General features: G+C 48.3%; 1 protein-coding gene across 1 annotated transcript in view; it reads left to right on the forward strand.

Moving 5' to 3' along the window:
• MEGF10 (multiple EGF like domains 10) overlaps positions 1–18243 on the forward strand; it is a 314701-nt gene that overhangs the window by 13984 nt on the left and 282474 nt on the right. The window lies entirely within an intron of this gene.

Below are 18243 nucleotides of genomic sequence, written 5' to 3' on the forward strand. Positions count from 1 at the left end.
TATGAATATCAGGTTATTAGTCCCCTTTGGACTTATATATAGTCTTAAGCCACGTATATATTTTTATATTATATATAGTCCCCTTTGGACTTAGTCCAAAACGGGGGCTTAAGGATTGTGTCACGTCCGTCCGTCCATCCTAGGCCATAGTCGATCCCTCCCAAAACGTTCATCATGCACTACCCACTTGCAAACTAAAATATAATTAATGTGAAGCATTATATTGTCCATTCTCAACTCAAAACACAACTTCCACACGAATGATACCATCCCAGGAACTTTTCAACAAGCCTGATCTCTGGATCTGTTTGAATTTGGCGCATGTAGCGAGCGCACGCTACATCCTGAGTGATGCGGTCGCCACGTCACATAATTGCGTGTTCTCAGCCAGTCAGCAACACCTTGATCACCGTCCGGGCGAGCGGTTCAGGTTTCGCTTTTGATATCGTCATTTGTCAATGTTTTCGTGTTTTTCGTCGTAAAAATGACTGATAAATTCGAGAAATGCAGTGTATTATTCATGTGGAGGACTGGGGAGATGACAAACTAAGGGATTGTAACCAAAAAAGTTGGGATAGAGTGCGGAATTTTGTCGAAAAATGGACGGAAATTGTTGACGAGGGCCAACGAGAATTTGAAGCGACAAAATCGCAGCAGTTCCAAGCAGTATTGAAAGAAGGTAAGTTGGCTTATCAATTAAATTACAAGAGAAGTCACTGAGCATTCGTCAGGTGAATTACCTAGGTACCTTGTTTTCCTGTTACCCTTGTATGCATAACCCCCCCCCCCCCCCCACCAAGACCACCAGCAAATATAAAAACACCCCAATACACTAATTGGGGTCATGCTGATTCTATGTAGCAAGTCTGGATGTAATGGGACCAGAACTGTAGGAAGAGCAGCGCGACTCACAAACAAACACACAAAAACTGCATCAAAATCTGCACTCATTGAGGAGGTCTGCGGGGGAGGGCAGCGGTTTGACCACCCAAAATATGTATTTGCTCTCTTCTCTGAAACCACACATAATTTCGACAAAACTTGACTACAACCTTCATCATTCATGACGTACTGAAGTTTGTTCACGGTATTAAAATATCAAGGTCTGCAGGGTTCTGCAGGGGTTTTAAGTGACTGGTGCTCCTGATCCAGATGAGCTTCAAGACCCACGGTCCTATTTTTCAGCTTCACCTCCACACCCTAAAGAATTTGGTTACCACTTGAGATGTTGCCTTGAAAACTTGAAAAAATATATAAAATGTATAAATTAAATTTAAAATACCATTTGAAAACTTGGCTGAACAGTGTGACCTTGATAGAGCCGATACTCTGTCCCGACAGAGGAAGTTGATTAATATGAAATTTCTCGCCAGATGGTGCGATTCATTCAATTTGTATGTTCTTGGAACTAAAAGTGATACTTTTATTGTGGTTTTTACTTTTAATCAGACAGCAATAAACGTCTGTCAATGCAAAGATATGTTTCTTCTTGGCCAAAAGCACATTCACGTGATGAGTTAGCTAGCCCCCACCCGCATACATTCAAAGTTGAATAACTCCTCTGCGTGATGGAATATCGCTTGTGGAAGTTATTTTTTTGAAATCAGCACATCACAATGTATGGGAAAGGACAATTTCTGCATAGTTTGCAGTTGGGTAGAGCAAAAACGTTTTTCTAGCCATTTACGGAACCAATAGATTACGGCCTAACCGTTCGTCCGTGCGTCCATGCGTCCGCAACCTTATCTCGGAGATGTATGAACCGATTTTCGTCATACTTGGCACAAAGACAGTACATGATGGTATACATATGCACCTCACATAATTTTTCTATCTGATCAAAGATGGCCGACTGGTAGACTCGCAGCCATTTTAGTTGAAAAAAAACCCGATATTGATGACGTTCTCAACCATTTCTCGGACATGCATTTACCGATCTTGTTCAAACTTGCCAAACAGAAAATGAATGATGGGTTACATATGCATGTCATTTTTATTTCGAGATCAGATTCAAGATGGCTGACTGACAGCCATTTTGTTACTTAAACGTGTCCTCAACCATTTCTTGACATGCATGGACTGATTTTATTCAATCTTGGCACTAAGACAATACATGAGTATACATACAGAGGATTTGTTTTGTAATCCAACCAAAGATGGCCAACTGATGGCCTTTAACTCCATACTTGAGAATTACTAAAACCACAGGGGCTATGACATTTTATGTCTTTTTCTTCTTGTTTTATTATTTTTGGCACTGAACGTGGCATTATACACCGCTGAAATAAAGGGATGTGTTTGCTGATATTGAACTGAAACTTTATAGAGGGCATGTTCAATTCAATCAAATCAATTCTCTTTCTTTAATATAGTAGTGTGGCGGACACGATGGCTCGCTGGTGCGATGACATCATTCCGCGCACCAGGAGGGTGTCGGCCACGCCCGAGGGGTAGGCGTGGCCTCGGGATATACACGGGGCACACAGCCCCGAGCACGGCAGTGCTATAGTGTGATCCTTAGAATAAAGACTCTTTTGATTACGTTCGTTGTTGCTTCCATTATTGGCAAGACAAGTCGTGCGCATAGCACCGCACTACATTGGTGACCTCGACTAGTTCAGCCGACGCTGATCTACAGACCGCGCCATGACCAGCAGCAACGCGGTAGCGGTGAAACTCCCTGAGTTTAGGGAAGCTCAGGCGGAGATATGGTTTATGCAAGCCGAAGCCCAGTTTCAGCTTCGTGGCATAACGGAGGACGAGACGCGCTATTTCCACGTCATCGCTGCCCTCGGGCCTGGCACAGCCGCCCGAGTCGTGTCCCTCCTGCGGAACCCACCGGCCGACCACAGGTATGGGGCGCTCAAGCGTCGCCTCATCGCCACGTTCGGCCTCACAGAGGATGAATGGGCCGACAGTCTCCTGGACCTTCCCGACCTCGGCGACACGCGACCATCGGTCCGAATGGACCACATGCTGTCGCTACTGGGGGACAAAGCACCGGATTTTTAAATCCGGGCGCTCTTTTTATGCCAGCTACCGGCCCAGGTACGCCTCGCGTTGGCCGGTTCCAACATAAAGGAACCCCGCGCGCTGGCCGTCGAGGCCGACAAGTTGTTTGCGGCGTGTGACACGCGGGCGAACTTCGGTGCGGCCGTCGCGGATCCCGGGGCTGACGCTGATGCTGATGCACCACACCTCGTGGATCTCGAGGCTGATGCACACTGCGTGGCCGCCGCCACGCCCCGCCCACCACCACCATGAAAACCTGGTGCCATTTCCACGCCGGGGCCGGGGCCCCGCGTTGCTTGCCGCCAAAAGAACACCCATATGCACATTCGGGAAGCGCTGCCTCTCCCTGCGGTTCGGAGGGCAACGTTTCACGTGGACGTTCGTAACTGCTCGTGTCCCCATGGCATTGCTCTGTGCGGACTTCCTCTGTGCAAACGGGTTGTTGGTAGATGTGAAGAACAGACGCCTTGTCCAGGCTGAAACGTTCAGCTCGCTTGCTTGCGCACTGAGCAGCTCGTTGAGCGGCTCACTGAGCGGCTCACCGAGCGGCTCGCCAAGTGGCTTGCTGAGCGGTTCGGTCCCGCCGAGGTTGGTTTGTACGCTTCCGGCAGCGGACGAGTTGACCCGCCTCCTCGCCAAGTTTCCGGCCATCACGCGGCCCACCTTCTCGGCGGTGGCCGTAAAGCACGGTGTGGAACATCACATACCCACCGTCGGGCCACCGGTCTATGCCCGGGCCCGCCGCCTCGAACCGACGAAGCTCGCGGTGGCGAGAGCGGAGTTCGCTATGCTGGAGCGGCTGGGCATCGTGTGGCGCTCCAAGAGTGCTTGGGCGTCGCCGCTACACATCGTGCCGAAGCCTGGCGGGGGATGGCGGCCGTGCGGGGACTACCGCTGCCTCAACGATGCCACCACCCCCGACCGTTACCCGGTCCCCCACATACAAGACTTTTCCGCCCGGTTGGCGAACATGTCCTGCTTTTCGAAGGTGGACCTCATACGCGGCTACCACCAGGTCCCCGTCAGGCCGGAGGACATCCCGAAGATGGCCATCATTACGCCATTCGGCCTCTTTGAGTTCCTTCGGATGCCCTTCGGTTTGAAGAATGTGGCTCAGGCGTTCCAACGTCTGATGGACAGCGTCTTGCGCAACCTGGATTTCGTCTACGTCTACCTGGATGACATCCTCGTCGCAAGCGCGTCCCGTGAAGAGCACCTCCGCCATCTCCGCACGCTCTTCGAACTCCTGGGCCAGCATGGCCTGATCGTGAACCCCGCCAAGTGCTGGTTCGGCGTCGCCGAGATCGACTTTTTGGGGCACCGCGTCACCAGGCACGGGGCCATCCCCTTGCCAGCAAAGGTGGAGGTGGTCAAGGGGTTTCCGCGCCCCCGCACGATCAGGGGGCTCCAGGAGTTCCTGAGCATGGTGAACTTTTACCATCGGTTCCTGCCCTGCATCGCCCAGCTCCTGCGCCCCCTGCACGAGGCCCTCCAGGGGAAGCCGGACAAAGGTGACGTCGTTTGGACCGAGCAGATGGACACGGCGTTCGCGGGCGCGCAGCTCGCCCTGGTTAACGCCACCATGCTCGCGCACCCGGCGCCCGAGACACCGATCACCCTCACCACCGACGCGTCGGACTACGCGGTGGGCGCGGTGCACGAGCAATGGGTGCGTGGAGCTTGGCAACCGCTGGCGTTTTTCAGCCGGCAGCTTCGCCCGCACGAACGCCGGTACAGTACCTTCGACCGCGAGTTCCTCGGGCTTCACCTGGCGGTCAGGCACTTTCACCATCTGCTCGAGGGCCGTTCGTTCACGGCCTTCGTCGACCACAAGCCCCTGGTCTTTGCGATGGCCAAGGTCGCCGAGCCGTGGTCAGCCCGGCAGCAGCGTCACCTCTCGGCCGTGTCCGAATACACAACGGACATCCGGCACGTCGCGGGGAAGGACAACCCGGTGGCGGATTGCCTTTCCCGGTCCGTTGCCCACGCGGTCCACCTCGGCATCGACTATGCCCGGATGGCGGCGGACCAGACCACCGACCCCGACGTCCAGGCCTTGCGGACCGCCGTCGCAGGCCTCCGCGTCACCGAGGTGCCGTTCGACGGCGCGGGCACAGCCCTCTTGTGCGACGTCTCCCTCGGGCGGCCTCGCCCCATCGTGCCCGCGGGCTGGCAGCGCCGGGTTTTTGACGCCATCCACGGCCTGTCCCACCCTGGCACGAAGGCCTCCCAGAGGCTGGTCGCCGACAAGTTCGTCTGGCATGGTCCAAGTTGGACCAGGACGTGCCTCGCGTGCCAGCGCGTGAAGGTGCACCGCCACACCCAGGCCCCGTTGGCCCCGTTTTCGGTTCGACCACGTTCACGTGGACTTGGTGAGACCCCTGCCCCCCTCGCGGGGTTTCACCCACGTCCTCACCATGGTAGACCGCACCACCCGGTGGCCGGAGGCCGTGCCTTTGGTGGCGACGACGGCGGCGGAAGTTGCGCAGGCATTCATCGCCACCTGGGTTGCTCGGTTCGGCGTCCCCTCGGACATCTCATCCGACCGCGGCCCCCAGTTCACCTCAGAGCTCTGGGGGGCGGTCGTGCGGGGGCTCGGTGTCCAGCTGCATCATACCACGGCCTATCACCCCCAGGCCAACGGCCTGTGCGAGCGGTTCCACCGCTCCTTAAAGGCCGCGCTCCGGGCCACCCTCCGCGACAGCGGCTGGGTCGTCAGGCTCCCCTGGGTCCTGCTGGGCCTCTGGACGGCGCCCAAGGACGACCTGCGCGCATCCGCGGCAGAGGTGGTCTTCGGACAATCGCTGCGGGTGCCGGGCGAGTTCCTCCCCGACTCCACGGCACCATGGTCCATGGCGCAGCAGCGCTCGGCGCTGCAGGAGACCGCCCAGAGGTTCGCCCCGCTGCCGACGGCGCACCACGGGCGCCCGCCAACGCACGTCGCCCCGGAGCTTCACACGGCGGAGTACGTGTTCGTTCGACACGACGCCCACCGGACACCGCTGCGGCCCCCGTTTGACGGGCCCTTCCGCGTGCTGGAGACCGGGGCGAAGCACTTCACCCTGGACATCGGCGGTACTCCTGACCGCGTTTCTGTGGACTGCCTCAAACCGGCCCACCTCGACGTGGACCACCCCCCGCCAGTGGCTCAGTCCCCGCGTCGGGTCCGCCCCCGGGTGGGCGGACCCCGGCACCGCCCAACCCCGCCGGCACGCCGCCCCCGGCCCCGCACCCATCCCAGGGGCAGCCGGTGGCATCCCGGCATCCCAGCCGCCGCCAGCCGCCAGAGGGCGCTTCGGCCGGGTCATCCGTTTGCCCCGCAAACTGACCCTTCAAGTGCGCGGGAATTCTGGGGGGGGCGCGTGTGGCGGACACGATGGCTCACTGGCGCGATGACATCATTCCGCGCACCAGGAGGGTGTCGGCCACGCCCGAGGGGTAGGCGTGGCCTCGGGATATACACGGGGCACACAGCCCCGAGCACGGCAGTGCTATAGTGTGATCCTTAGAATAAAGACTCTTTTGATTACGTTCGTTGTTGCTTCCTTTATTGGCAAGACAAGTCGTGTGCATAGCACCGCACTACAGTAGGATTGATCTATTAATTATTCATCCTCATTGGTAATAATTAATGCATGCAGCTTTGTAAATCACTGCAAGTTTAAATAACATAAGAAACACTTGATGGGACTTGGTCTTATGCAGGACATTGAGATGGCTGGGTAAAAGGTTTTCATGCCAAAGAGTACAATATGTCCCGTGCAGGCAGTAGATTTGGCATTATGTGATGTGATTGCATCCACTAAAGAGATTCTATGCATAATAAATAGAGGTCCCTGTTTTGAGCATACATGTCACGTGCTTGTTGGTTACATCATTTATTGGGAACACAGCTGTGCAACTGATGCAATTCCCCCTTTAGGAGATGGCAGCAATAGCTCGCCAACTCCTCTTCAAAAGACACCATGCCCTACCTGCAAAATAACACATTGATAGTTTATATTTAGATCGAGTATCAATCAAACCCAGATTCCATAGTCCAAAGGTCAGTAAGCTTCTTCTTTGCTACTCAGCCAGCCCAGGAATGAAGGTTATCATTAATGGAATTCCGTATAAACAATAACAAGTGACCACATCTCCTGAAAGAGGGCACTCAATCTTGGCATAAAGGGATTTAAGCGACTTTGGCGTTCTGGCCACAAAACCACTCGTCCTTGACATCCATCAGCACATGCTGACAATGACATGACAACAATGGTCGATCGCAGGGGCGGATCCAGGAATTTCAAGACGGGGGGGGGTGCATGAAACTATAGCGCTGGGGGGGGGGGTGGATAAAGAGGGGTCTGGGGGTCCTCCCCCAGGAAATTTTTAAAAATTGATCGTCAGAAACGGCATTTCGTGCGTTCTTGGAAGTTTCTGCAGTTCCTTGTGTTCTTCCCTGGTCCAACAGTTCAGCAGATTCGCACCGCCTGCACCCTCATCCTGGATCGAAGGGGGGGGGGGTGCGCACCCCCCCCCCTGGATCCGCCCCTGGATCGACAAAGAGTAGGACAAGCAAAGGTTTCTGTGGTTTGCAGAAAAAGAGAGAAGGTTAACGGGCCACGCAGGATCATAGGAGGCCTAATGATTGTTGAGAAATTGTCGTCTCTGACTTAGAACTGAGGCCTGTTTGTATTTGCTCAAACCCACCATCTTTCTGATAGGTAAAATCAAGAAGCCATAAAAACTAATCATTATTTTCATTATGATTAATTGCAGGAATGAAATATATGGGATTTTAAAGTAATTTTGTCAGCTGAATAACTGAGTTTGAGGATTTATTTAGGGAAGTATGAGCAGATTCCATAGTGAGATATTGTAGCCATTTTCCTCCCTCTGTTCATATTCATTTCCCATATTGATCTCATTTAACTTTTTTTTAATCCTGAGCCATCTTCTCTTCTCTTATTTATTTTTTATTTTTATTTTTGTGTACGAAGTCGAGAGTCGTTGAAGGGATAGAAAACAGAGCAAGACACGACAACTAGAACACAGTCGAAACTGGGGAAACGCCAACAGTAGGGAAGAGGGACACAACACAGAGGGAAACTTGGAGGAAGAATGGGTGAGGAGAAGAATGAGAGAGTAAGGCGAGGAAGGGGATCGCAGAGGAAGACGGAAGGGGAAACAATCTGGGTGCAAGCTCAAGCGCAAGTGAGGGGCTGAAACAACTGGAAGGGAAACCAGGGGATGAAAGAGTGATGGAATAAATAAACAGAAAGGTGGGAGAAAAGGCAACAACCTGCCAAGAAAGGTATGGGCTTGGGGAAGATTAATGACCGTATTACGGATCATGATTGTGGATGGTGCATGACCTGAGGAGGTGTATAGCCATATTGACCCGTGGAGGGGAGAATGAGACTGAAAAGACTGAGGAAGTCGGTTTCACAGGTGTGAGAGAAGAGGAATGAGTGGAGGTAAATAGTGTGACTGGATTTTAGGAGTAACACCAAGAGTGGGTTACTGGAAGATTGTGTGCACCCAGAGAAAATGGGGGGGAGGGGGAGGAGGGAAGGAGGGAAGTGGGCATTTCACACATAAAAGGCAGAAGGTGTGAAACCAGAGAGGAAGGAGTAGAAGAAAGAGAGGCCATCAACTCTTCTACAATGTGGGAGCAACAGGCCCAGAGTTTCAGCTTCAGCATGGGATATTCCAATGATTTTGAGGGTCTTGGACTCACGTCCAATTCAGATGTGAAAGGTGTGAAGGAGGGGTTTCACCCCAAAGAGAGGAGCAGTACTCCATCGAGCTGTGGATGGAGGCCTTGAAGGTTGTTAGGCATTCAGATTTGCCAACGAAAGACTTGACACAGCAAGGAATGCCCAGTCGGCAGCTGTCTTTGTATATCAACTCTGTGTGATTTGCCCTTCGGAGATCTTTGTTGAGGGTGAGGCCCAAACGTTTGATAGACTGAACTTTTTTGAGAGGTTTGACAAGGCAATCGAGGGGAGGTTTTGCCAAATTATCCTTTGAGAGAGAAATGGTTGAAAGTATGAGAGTTTCAAAGATTGAAAATAATATTCCAACTGTTGGGCCAGCTCCTGAGTGTCAAATTCTCCATAAATGGAAGAGGCTGGAGGATGAGGCAGGCTACAGCAGAGGGTGGAGTCCTCAATGAAAATAGGAGAGTTTCATTAATTCATTGATTAAATGAGGAAGAGGACTGGGTCCAAGACAGTGGCTTTTAGCAACTGTAGCCTCGACATGAAGAGGAGATGAAAGGAATTCCATTGAGAGCTATGCTCTGATTATGAGAAATCTATTAAATGCAACTTAAACTAGAACGACACTCGGTAAAGAGCCCCCAAGATGCCCCCAAGCCCTCTCCCTCCCACACTTCTCCCTGGGACACAGTGAAACTTAGCTTACCTATGCAGTCTTAATTAATACCCCGGACAGAACAAACAAAAGACAGACTCACACGAATGGGGAATGTTGTGGTTGTGTTGTTGTTGTGGTTGTGTGCTTCCCCTTCTATCCCCATCTTGTCTTCCGCTCCCTCTTTTTGTATATTTTGTTTGTCTGGTTGATTTGTCTGTGAAATAAATGTTAGCTCTTTCACGAGCCTCGATTCAGTATACAAAAAAAATTAAAAAAGAGCACACACCTCCGCCAGACTGAGAAGTTTATGTTTTGCATCCCACTGATGGGTCGGAAGTGGATCCAGACCTGAACCAAAATCAAATTGGCTTGTTCTTGTCACTTACCCAACTCATCCACCAAGTTTTGTGATAAGTCGTCCACAACTTTTGGAATCATCATTCTACATATCATTCTTGGCCCTGTCACTCAATTGTGAAGAATCACTTGAATAATTTTTTTAATCTCGTATCCGGATTCCGATTTTCACAAAAATCGAATCGATTTGTCCTTGTCAGTTGTCACACAACCAACCTGTCCACCAGGTTTCGTCCGAATCTGTCCACAACCGTTTGAGATATCGTTCTATATATCGCTTTTTTCCTCACCTCTCAATGGTGAGGAATCACCCCAAAAATTATTGGATCCAGATCCAGGTCTAGATCTTCACCAAAATCGAATCATTTCATCGTTGTCATGTAACCAACCTCTCTTTTGTCCAAATCCGTCCATAACCTTTTGAGATACACTACTCACAAACAGACAAAAAACAGACAGGGGTGAAAACATAGCCTCCATCCACCTTCGGTAGCGGGGGTGATAAAAGACCATAATTCATCGAGGTAATGGCTTGCACTTTCGCAATTTTAGTGATAAGAAAATGAACATACTGGGACACACCACGGAATGACGGTGGTGCCATGATTTAATAAATATATGCCCATCAGACGTATAATCAAGCCTTGTGGAGTGTTTCTTTGGTGGTGAGGGGTTTGCGGAGTGTCACGGCGTGCCAGGTGACCTTGCTCCATGATGTACATTGGCATTACTGCTGTGGTTGATTTTATTATCTTACCCGCTTGGTATCTCCTGTTTATGTGTTTAATTTTTTTTTGCTCAACTTACCGTTCATCAAACAACAGGTAGTGTCGGTGAAAAAGTGAGGGCCTGATGGTGTATCATGAAATAGATTGTCTTAAGGCTGAGATCCAGGTTTGAATGATGCTGTGCTTCAGTGTTTGTGTATAATGTTCATGTTGGTGGATTCATGCGCCCAAACACTTGTCATTTTGTCTTTGTCTTTTATTGAACGCTTCTTGGCTGTTTTTCTGTTATTGGTGGTCTCACTCTATCTCTTATGTCGGCTTTTGGCAACATCGTTACCTAAGCAGTTGGTATGTTTGGTGATCATGGTGCTCGAGCTCTTGAATTGAGATGCGGAACAGTTCTGATGAGTCACGTATCCTTTTTCTGTTCCTTTCTGTACCATTTATTCAGTCACCATCTTGCTTAAATTGCTCGCTCAACTTCCTGCATGGCACACCACATTGTTTAACGATTACAAAATGTTCCTATCCGCACTGTTATTAGACGCACAGCTTCATATCTGTCAACTTGCTGAGAAAATTTTAATGAACCATTTGTTCTCAAATGGAGTAGCTCAACACATTGACGGTATATATGGGACAGGCCAGGGGCAGGTATTTGGGGGAGCAGGTGGATAAATTAGGGGATAAAGAAACAAGGCTACTCCTTGTCGAAGAGGTCATGGTTAGGTATGAAGAAGAGCACAGACGTCGAGCTGGCTCCAGATCTTGGACCACACAGGGATAAGTAGGTGAAGGTCAGCAATAAACTGGAATTTTACATACAGATAAGCAACAGGTTATGTGCTGAACCTCTATGGCCTTGTGAGAACGTGCATGAGTAAAGATAGGTGCGGTGTGGGATGGTCCAGCGATTTGAAAGTTTAGGATCACATAAATTGTTGGAAAATATATTTTCACTATTTCATTCCAGGAGGGAAAAATTAGAACACCCCAGAAATTATTACCTCCATTTAGCTGTTTTTAATTCCTTCTTCTCCAGACTGGCCCACCTACAATATTGCGCTGTTGGTCGACAAACGCCGGTCGCCATGTCCAAGAAAACATCGTTCTTCCATGAGAATTTCTGTGATAAGTGATGTGATGTATGGTGCTAATAATCACTGCTTAAAAACCTGAAAAGAAAAGAAACTGCCATCATTTTGTGGGCTACCCTGTAGAAGTCGGACATTAATCCACTACATTGTGTCAGCAGTGACATCATGTGCAGTTTGAGCTGGAATATACAGTTCTCCATGTCTCACGGCTGCCGGATCTGTCAGTACTTTGAGAAAAGGCACAGCATTAACTTGATGGACAACTTATCATTGCGGGAATGCAGGATGTTGTCTTCTTGGCCAGCGTGTTCGCTCTTATTCTCACCAGAGCTTAGCAGGTGTCGTTCATCTCTTGCCATCGACGTCAACCGAACCCGTGTGAAAATTCAGCGTTTCTGTTCCCGAAAAGTTGTGAATGCATTTGCTTTTTTGGGAGTTTTCCATCTCTTTCATGATGAGGACAAATCGTTGTACTGTATTATGTAGTCATTGCAATGCTTTTTTTTTTGGTTTTTTTTGTATACAACATCGAGGCTCGTGAAAGAGCTAACATCAATCACAAAAAAGGACAAACGGACACACAAAACGTACAATAAAGGGAGCGGGAGAAAAGATGGGGAGAGAGAGGGAAGCACACAAGTACAACAGCAGAGAACAGGCACATCGGAAAAGAGGTGGGAGGGAGAGGGCTTGGGGGGAAGGGGGGGGGCGGGAAAGGTATAAAGCACATGGACACTGCTAGAACTTCCAGGAAAGAAAGAAGTCGGGATTTCCAAAAAGAAAAGAAAAGTGGCTCTGGGGTTAATTAGCGGGGGTAGAAAAGATCACGGTTTTGGATGGGGGAAGATAAGAGATGGTGGTGAACAGCTGTTTTAAAGACCTGGAGGGTGGAGTGGGGATTGAAGAGAGTGAGGGAGTTTGTTCCAGAGACGTGAGAAAAGAGGAATGAAGGAGTGAAGGTGAGCAGGTAGTCTTGATTTTGACAATTTCACCAGAATGCTGAGCTCAAAGGATAGCTCAGAGGTAGTACAATCACCATTGGGCTGTAAAGTGTAGGTCAATTCCCGATCCAACTATAAACCGTCGTACTGGTGCTTCGCAAGCACGGTTTTTATGTCAATGAGGGCACCATTCCTCGGATGAGCCGGGGACGCGTCTCCAGCGTTTGCCAGTGGACGTCAATGCCCCCACAGAATGTGGCGCAAAATTAGGCCATTGTGTGCCGGGACCCTGAATGTGTTCTAAATTCCTGGCCTCATGTATGTGTGGAAGGGCACTGCATCAACTTCACAGCTGCGCCCCGGTGATTATTCAACCGGAAGGCTGAATTCTTAATTGAATCCCAGTCCAAGATGCAATTGCTGGATAAATAATTGCAATGCTTAACATCCCAAAGATCCTTTGTTGAGTGAAACAGTTTTCACTTAATTTACAACTAAACAGGTATTTACACATACAGGTAAACACAGGTAAATACAGGGAGGTAAATACAGGTAAATACAGGTAAATACAGGTATGTAGGTAAACAGGAACAGGTATTAGGGACAGCTAAAACCTTACAATTCAGCTGTCTCTGCAAGTAGTGTTCATATTAGTAAATGGATAGTTGAAAAGACGAATAACAAGGAGCTGGTAATCTAGGACCCCCATCTTGTGTATGGTATGAGGAATAGATCTGTGTAACATGAAAGCTAAATCTTGAACGGTTTTTTGAAATATCGCATACACAAGACAAGTGCAAGTCCTCCGTCGTGCAAAGTCCTTCCTTGGCACACCTGAGCTCCTCACCACATACAAGGCTTTCATCCGCAGCTCAATGGAATACTGCTCTCCCCTCTGGGCTGGTACTCCTGCTTCACACCTAGCTCGTCTTCACGCTGTTGAAACCAAAGCGTTCAGAATCATTGGAATCTCCCGCGATGAAGCTATCTCCGAGGGCCTTTCACTCACTCACCGCAGGCAGGTTGGTGGTCTTTCCGTCTTCTACCGACTCCTCTCTGGCGACTCCTCTGGCTGGCCCAGCTCTCTCCGGGCTCTGTCCCCCAAATATTCCTACAGGTCGCACAAGATCTGCCTGCAACCCTCTTATGGTTAAACTGCCAAAATCAAGATTTTGTGCTCACCTTCACTCCTTCATTCCTCTTTTCTCCCGCCTCTGGAACAAACTCCCCCACTCTCTTCAATCCCACTCCACCCTCCAGGTCTTTAAAACAGCTGTTCACCACCATCTCTTATCTTCCCCCATCCAAAACCTTGATCTTTTCTACCCCCGCTAATTTCACCCCAAATCCACTTTTTGAAATACCAACTTCTGTCCTGGAAGTCCTTGGTGTCCTTGTGTTTTATACTTCTCCCACCCCCCCCCCCTTCCCACGCTCCCACGCCTCCCCCCCCCCCCCAAGCCCTCTCCCTCCCACACACCTCCCTGCTCTCAAATGTTGTGTTTGTGTGCTTCCCCTTCTCTCCCCATTTTGTGTTCCGCTCCCTCTTTTTATATATTTTGTTTGTCTGGTTGATTTGTTTGTGAAATAAATGTTAGCTCTTTCACGAGCCTCGATTCAGTATACAAAAAAAAAGAAAAAAAAGTTACCAAGATGGTTGCCATGGCAGCAGAATTCAGCCAATCACAGCCGTGATCGAATCAGGTTGAGGTAATGTCACTCTGAGGAATAGATATCTGCACAATGAAGGTTGAATGTTCAACGTTTTTTTTTAAATATCACGAACGCAAAAATGCATGGACGGATGATCGGTCGGTCAATCGGACGGAGCTCATTTTAATGTGTCCGTGTCCAACAGTGTCGGAGGGACGGTGGACATCAATGGTAGGTTGTCATCACACAGGTGAAAAGGTACAAAATAATGGGATTGAGGACTCTCTGTTTCATATAGGTCTGCAGACATCCTCAATTTGGTATCGCGTCGTATCGGTGGAGCTTGATCGATCCTTATAGCGTTGGGATGTCATTTCCCCATGGCCTGCGTCAGTGCCCTGTGACTTCACTGATATCTCCACATACGGCAGGATCACCTCGTCACCTCCACCGCTGAAGGTGGACGGAGGTTATGTTTTCACCACCGAAGGTGGATGGAGGTTATCTGTTTGTTTGTCTGTCTGTGAGCAGGATATCTGAAAACGTTATGGACAGATTCGGACGAAACTTGGTGGACTAATTCCAGGGACTAATTCATTAGATTTTGGTGAAGATCCGGATCAGGCTACGAAACTTTTGAAAGTGATTTGTCACCATTGAGAGATAGGACCAAAAACGATTTATATATAACAAGGTATCTCAAAAAGTTGTGGACGGGTTACGTCAAAACTTGGTGGATGAGTTGGTTTGGCGACAAGAACAATCCGATTTGATTTTTGTTCAGGTCCGAATCCAGATCCGGCCTTTTATTGGGAAACAAAACATAAACAGTTCAGCCTGGTGGAGGTACGCTCTCCACCGAGTGCCGTTATAGTTTCATTTGAGAACAATGCTCAATAATCTATTCCAATTTTATTCCGGACCTTATAGTATTCCCATAGGTTCTTAATGAATCGAAGTAAACTTACACACCCAGCTTCATAATTTAGACTTCTGAGAAGAGCCAGCGATAAACTTTTTCGTTTCTTTTATTTAGAATGCTTCTTTTTTTTTCATTTGTTTGTTTATATACAACATGTGGCTACGGCTAGTTGGTCATCAACCGCTGGTTGGTCAGGGCTGTGCCACTAATGTAGTTAGTGCCCCTTATAGGTTCGGGGAAGAATTTGTAATTTGTTCAGGGTGCCTTTGATAGCTCACTTGCTCTTAGCGAATGACACTGTGGGATCTTTAGCGTCCATCAGCTAATACTAGCTGGAACGCCCAGGTTGACCTGACATACATCCGAAGGATGGCACACACGATGATGCCTTCCTCTGCCTGCAAAACACCGGGGTGACAGTTGATACCTGGGTTGGGATTCAAACGAAGGCGAGACAGCTAAGAGGTGAATGTGCGTACGTCTAGGCTATCCTGCCAGTCCGAAGAATGCCTTTAAAGCCGATGGTGGACTTTGTGATCAAATACAAGGGCATTAGGGGACAATAGGAAAAATCAACATGTGATGACGTCACAAGGTAGGAGTCAGACCGAAACACCTACCAGCTCGGGCATCCAAAAAGTTAGGAGTAAGAAAAACCAAAACGGCATGTTTTCGAAGGCTAATACTTCGTATTCGACAGAGTGAGTCTTTAGCACAACCTTTGTAATGTGTTTAAGAAGGTTGAATGGATGGTTGTCAGATGAATTGATGCATTTTGTGAAATTGGAAGCACCAACACAAACACACAATTCTTTCCAACATTTAAATTCACATTTCTTCACACATCCTCAAAGGCGCTCTCCATATATACATATACATATGTATACATATATATGCATACATGAGGCAAAAGTTTTGTGGGTCATATGAAGGACATGACGAGTGCTATTTGTTTCCTTTTCATGAGCCATGCGTGCTCGCCGAGAGCACACTTTGCCTTACTTCGATTGAGCCACATCGATTTAATCTTTACTCCTCGGAGTTTTCACAGCGGAAGGTTTTGTCAATCGGCTGCCCTATCATGGAGAGATGCTCTCACATCCCAGGCCGGTCTTCCGACAGCTGGATTTGGCTCTGAGCAGGCATTCCCGTAGATCATCGCCCAATGCCTCGCCAGAGTATAAAGCGTATCAGGGAAGTAGATGGCGATGGAACGGGGGGGGTCTTTTCACATTGCTGCCCATTCATTACAGGCGCGCCAGCAGGGTTGGGGTGTCGGAGCTGACGGATGGGTTTTTCTCCATCCCTTTTTATTTAATCAACTGTCTGCTTTGCAGGCCAAACATGGAGGATGTGCATTTGCCCCCGTTTAGCTGGGTCATAGAGGAGACACGTTTCATGTTTGTGCAACAGGAGTGCAGTGGTCGTGGTTTGTGTGAACCGAGTGCATTCCTTTAGCTTACGATTGGGGATTATTGCGGTACGGCATTATCATTTTCAGCCCCGGTGGGGAGGCTGCGGCCTGGTGTGTTTGTGATTACCTGTCACGTTGCGGCATCAAACACGGCTGGGGCTTTTGTGTTTCTGGATGTCTTCACAAATGTCTGTCTGCACTGTCGATTATTAGTCTATTAGGATTTTATCTTCCCGTCTATTTTGACCATTTCCTAGTTTGCTCAGTGTTTATTATTTTGCTTATCTGTTGCTGGTTTTTTCAGGCCGTCCCCTGCGCAGCGGAAGATGGGGTTTTGCAATCTCTGCTGTGTCTGTGTATTTGTCTGTGTGTCAGTCCAGACAGTAACGTTTTATCATTTGAGCTTTGTCATCAAATTTTCAACAAAGCTTTATTTTGGGAATATGGAGAAGACAAATGAAGAAAAAATTTTTAAAGGTCAAAGGTCAGTGCTAAATAAAATTGTCAATATTCATCCAAATTGACCTGAAATTCAAAGAATTTGCTTATTTTGTTACTGAATTGGTGAACCCATCAAAAGCTAGAAGCCACTTGTTTTTGGGTTTTTCTTAGATCAAGAGGTCAAATGTCAAGGTTGCATAAAGTCATAAATTTTCATCCGATTGACCTGAAATTTTAAGAATTTGCATATTGGGCCACTGAATTGGTTGACCAATCAAAAGCTAGAAGCAAATTGTGTTTTTTTTTATCAAAAGGTCAAAGGACAAGGTTGCATAAAATCATCAATTTTCATCAAATTGACTTGAAATTTGAGTAGAGTTTGTATATTGGGTCAATGAAGCCTATTGCTTTTGATGTCAAAAGGTCAAGATCGCCTTAAATCATCAAAAAAAAATTTTTTTTTTTTTTTTAGCTGCTTTCATCATGCTTAGCATACGGTAGAAGTCTGAATACAAATTGGACAAGGATGGGCAATGCATTTTCAGATGCTTTCTTGTTTTTAGCTCACCTGGAACATAGTTCCGGGGAGCTTATGCGATGGCGTGCCGTCAGTCCATAAACAACTTCTTCTCCAAAACTGCTGATGGGATTGTGACCAAACTTGGTACAAATTATATTTGGTATGTTGCAACTCATTTGTTCATGGCATGAGAAAAATTGAGGTCTAAGGGGGTCAACCGGGGGGTCAAAGTGGATCTAGGTTTGACCCCCCACCTCCCCTAAAATAGGAATTTGCTTTTTCCTCTGAAACTACATACTCGTTCGATGAAACTTGACCACAACCTTCATCACCTGTGATGTACCAACATTTGTTCATGCTATTAGAAAAATCGGGATCTCAGGAGGTCTAATGGAGGGGGTGGGGGGGGGGGGGAGATTTGCCCCTCAAAATAGGTATTTTTTTGATTGTTTAAAGTCTTATGATTACATTAGTATGAGTTTACATGCTGTCTGTCCTGTCTTCCAGTAGCCATTGAAATTGGTTTAAAATACTGTGACGCTGTTTAAAATACCTTTAGTTGGTGTAGTACACTGCTTTATTCTTCCAGGTGAGCGCTGAGGGGTATTGCCCCTATTTTTGGGGATACAAAGTCGAGGCTCGTGGAGGAATTAGAACAGAGAACATATCAGGACATAACATACCAAAAGGAACAACAGAAAGAGAGGTGGTGGGAACACACCAACAGAAGGGTTGGAGGACAAAATTTAGTTATACTTTGAGAAATGAGGGATGTAGAGGAGAATGAGGGGTATT

The sequence above is a fragment of the Myxine glutinosa genome, chromosome 2, assembly GCF_964187855.1.
Source record: "Myxine glutinosa chromosome 2, kmMyxGlut1.1, whole genome shotgun sequence".
Lineage (NCBI taxonomy): Eukaryota > Metazoa > Chordata > Myxini > Myxiniformes > Myxinidae > Myxine > Myxine glutinosa.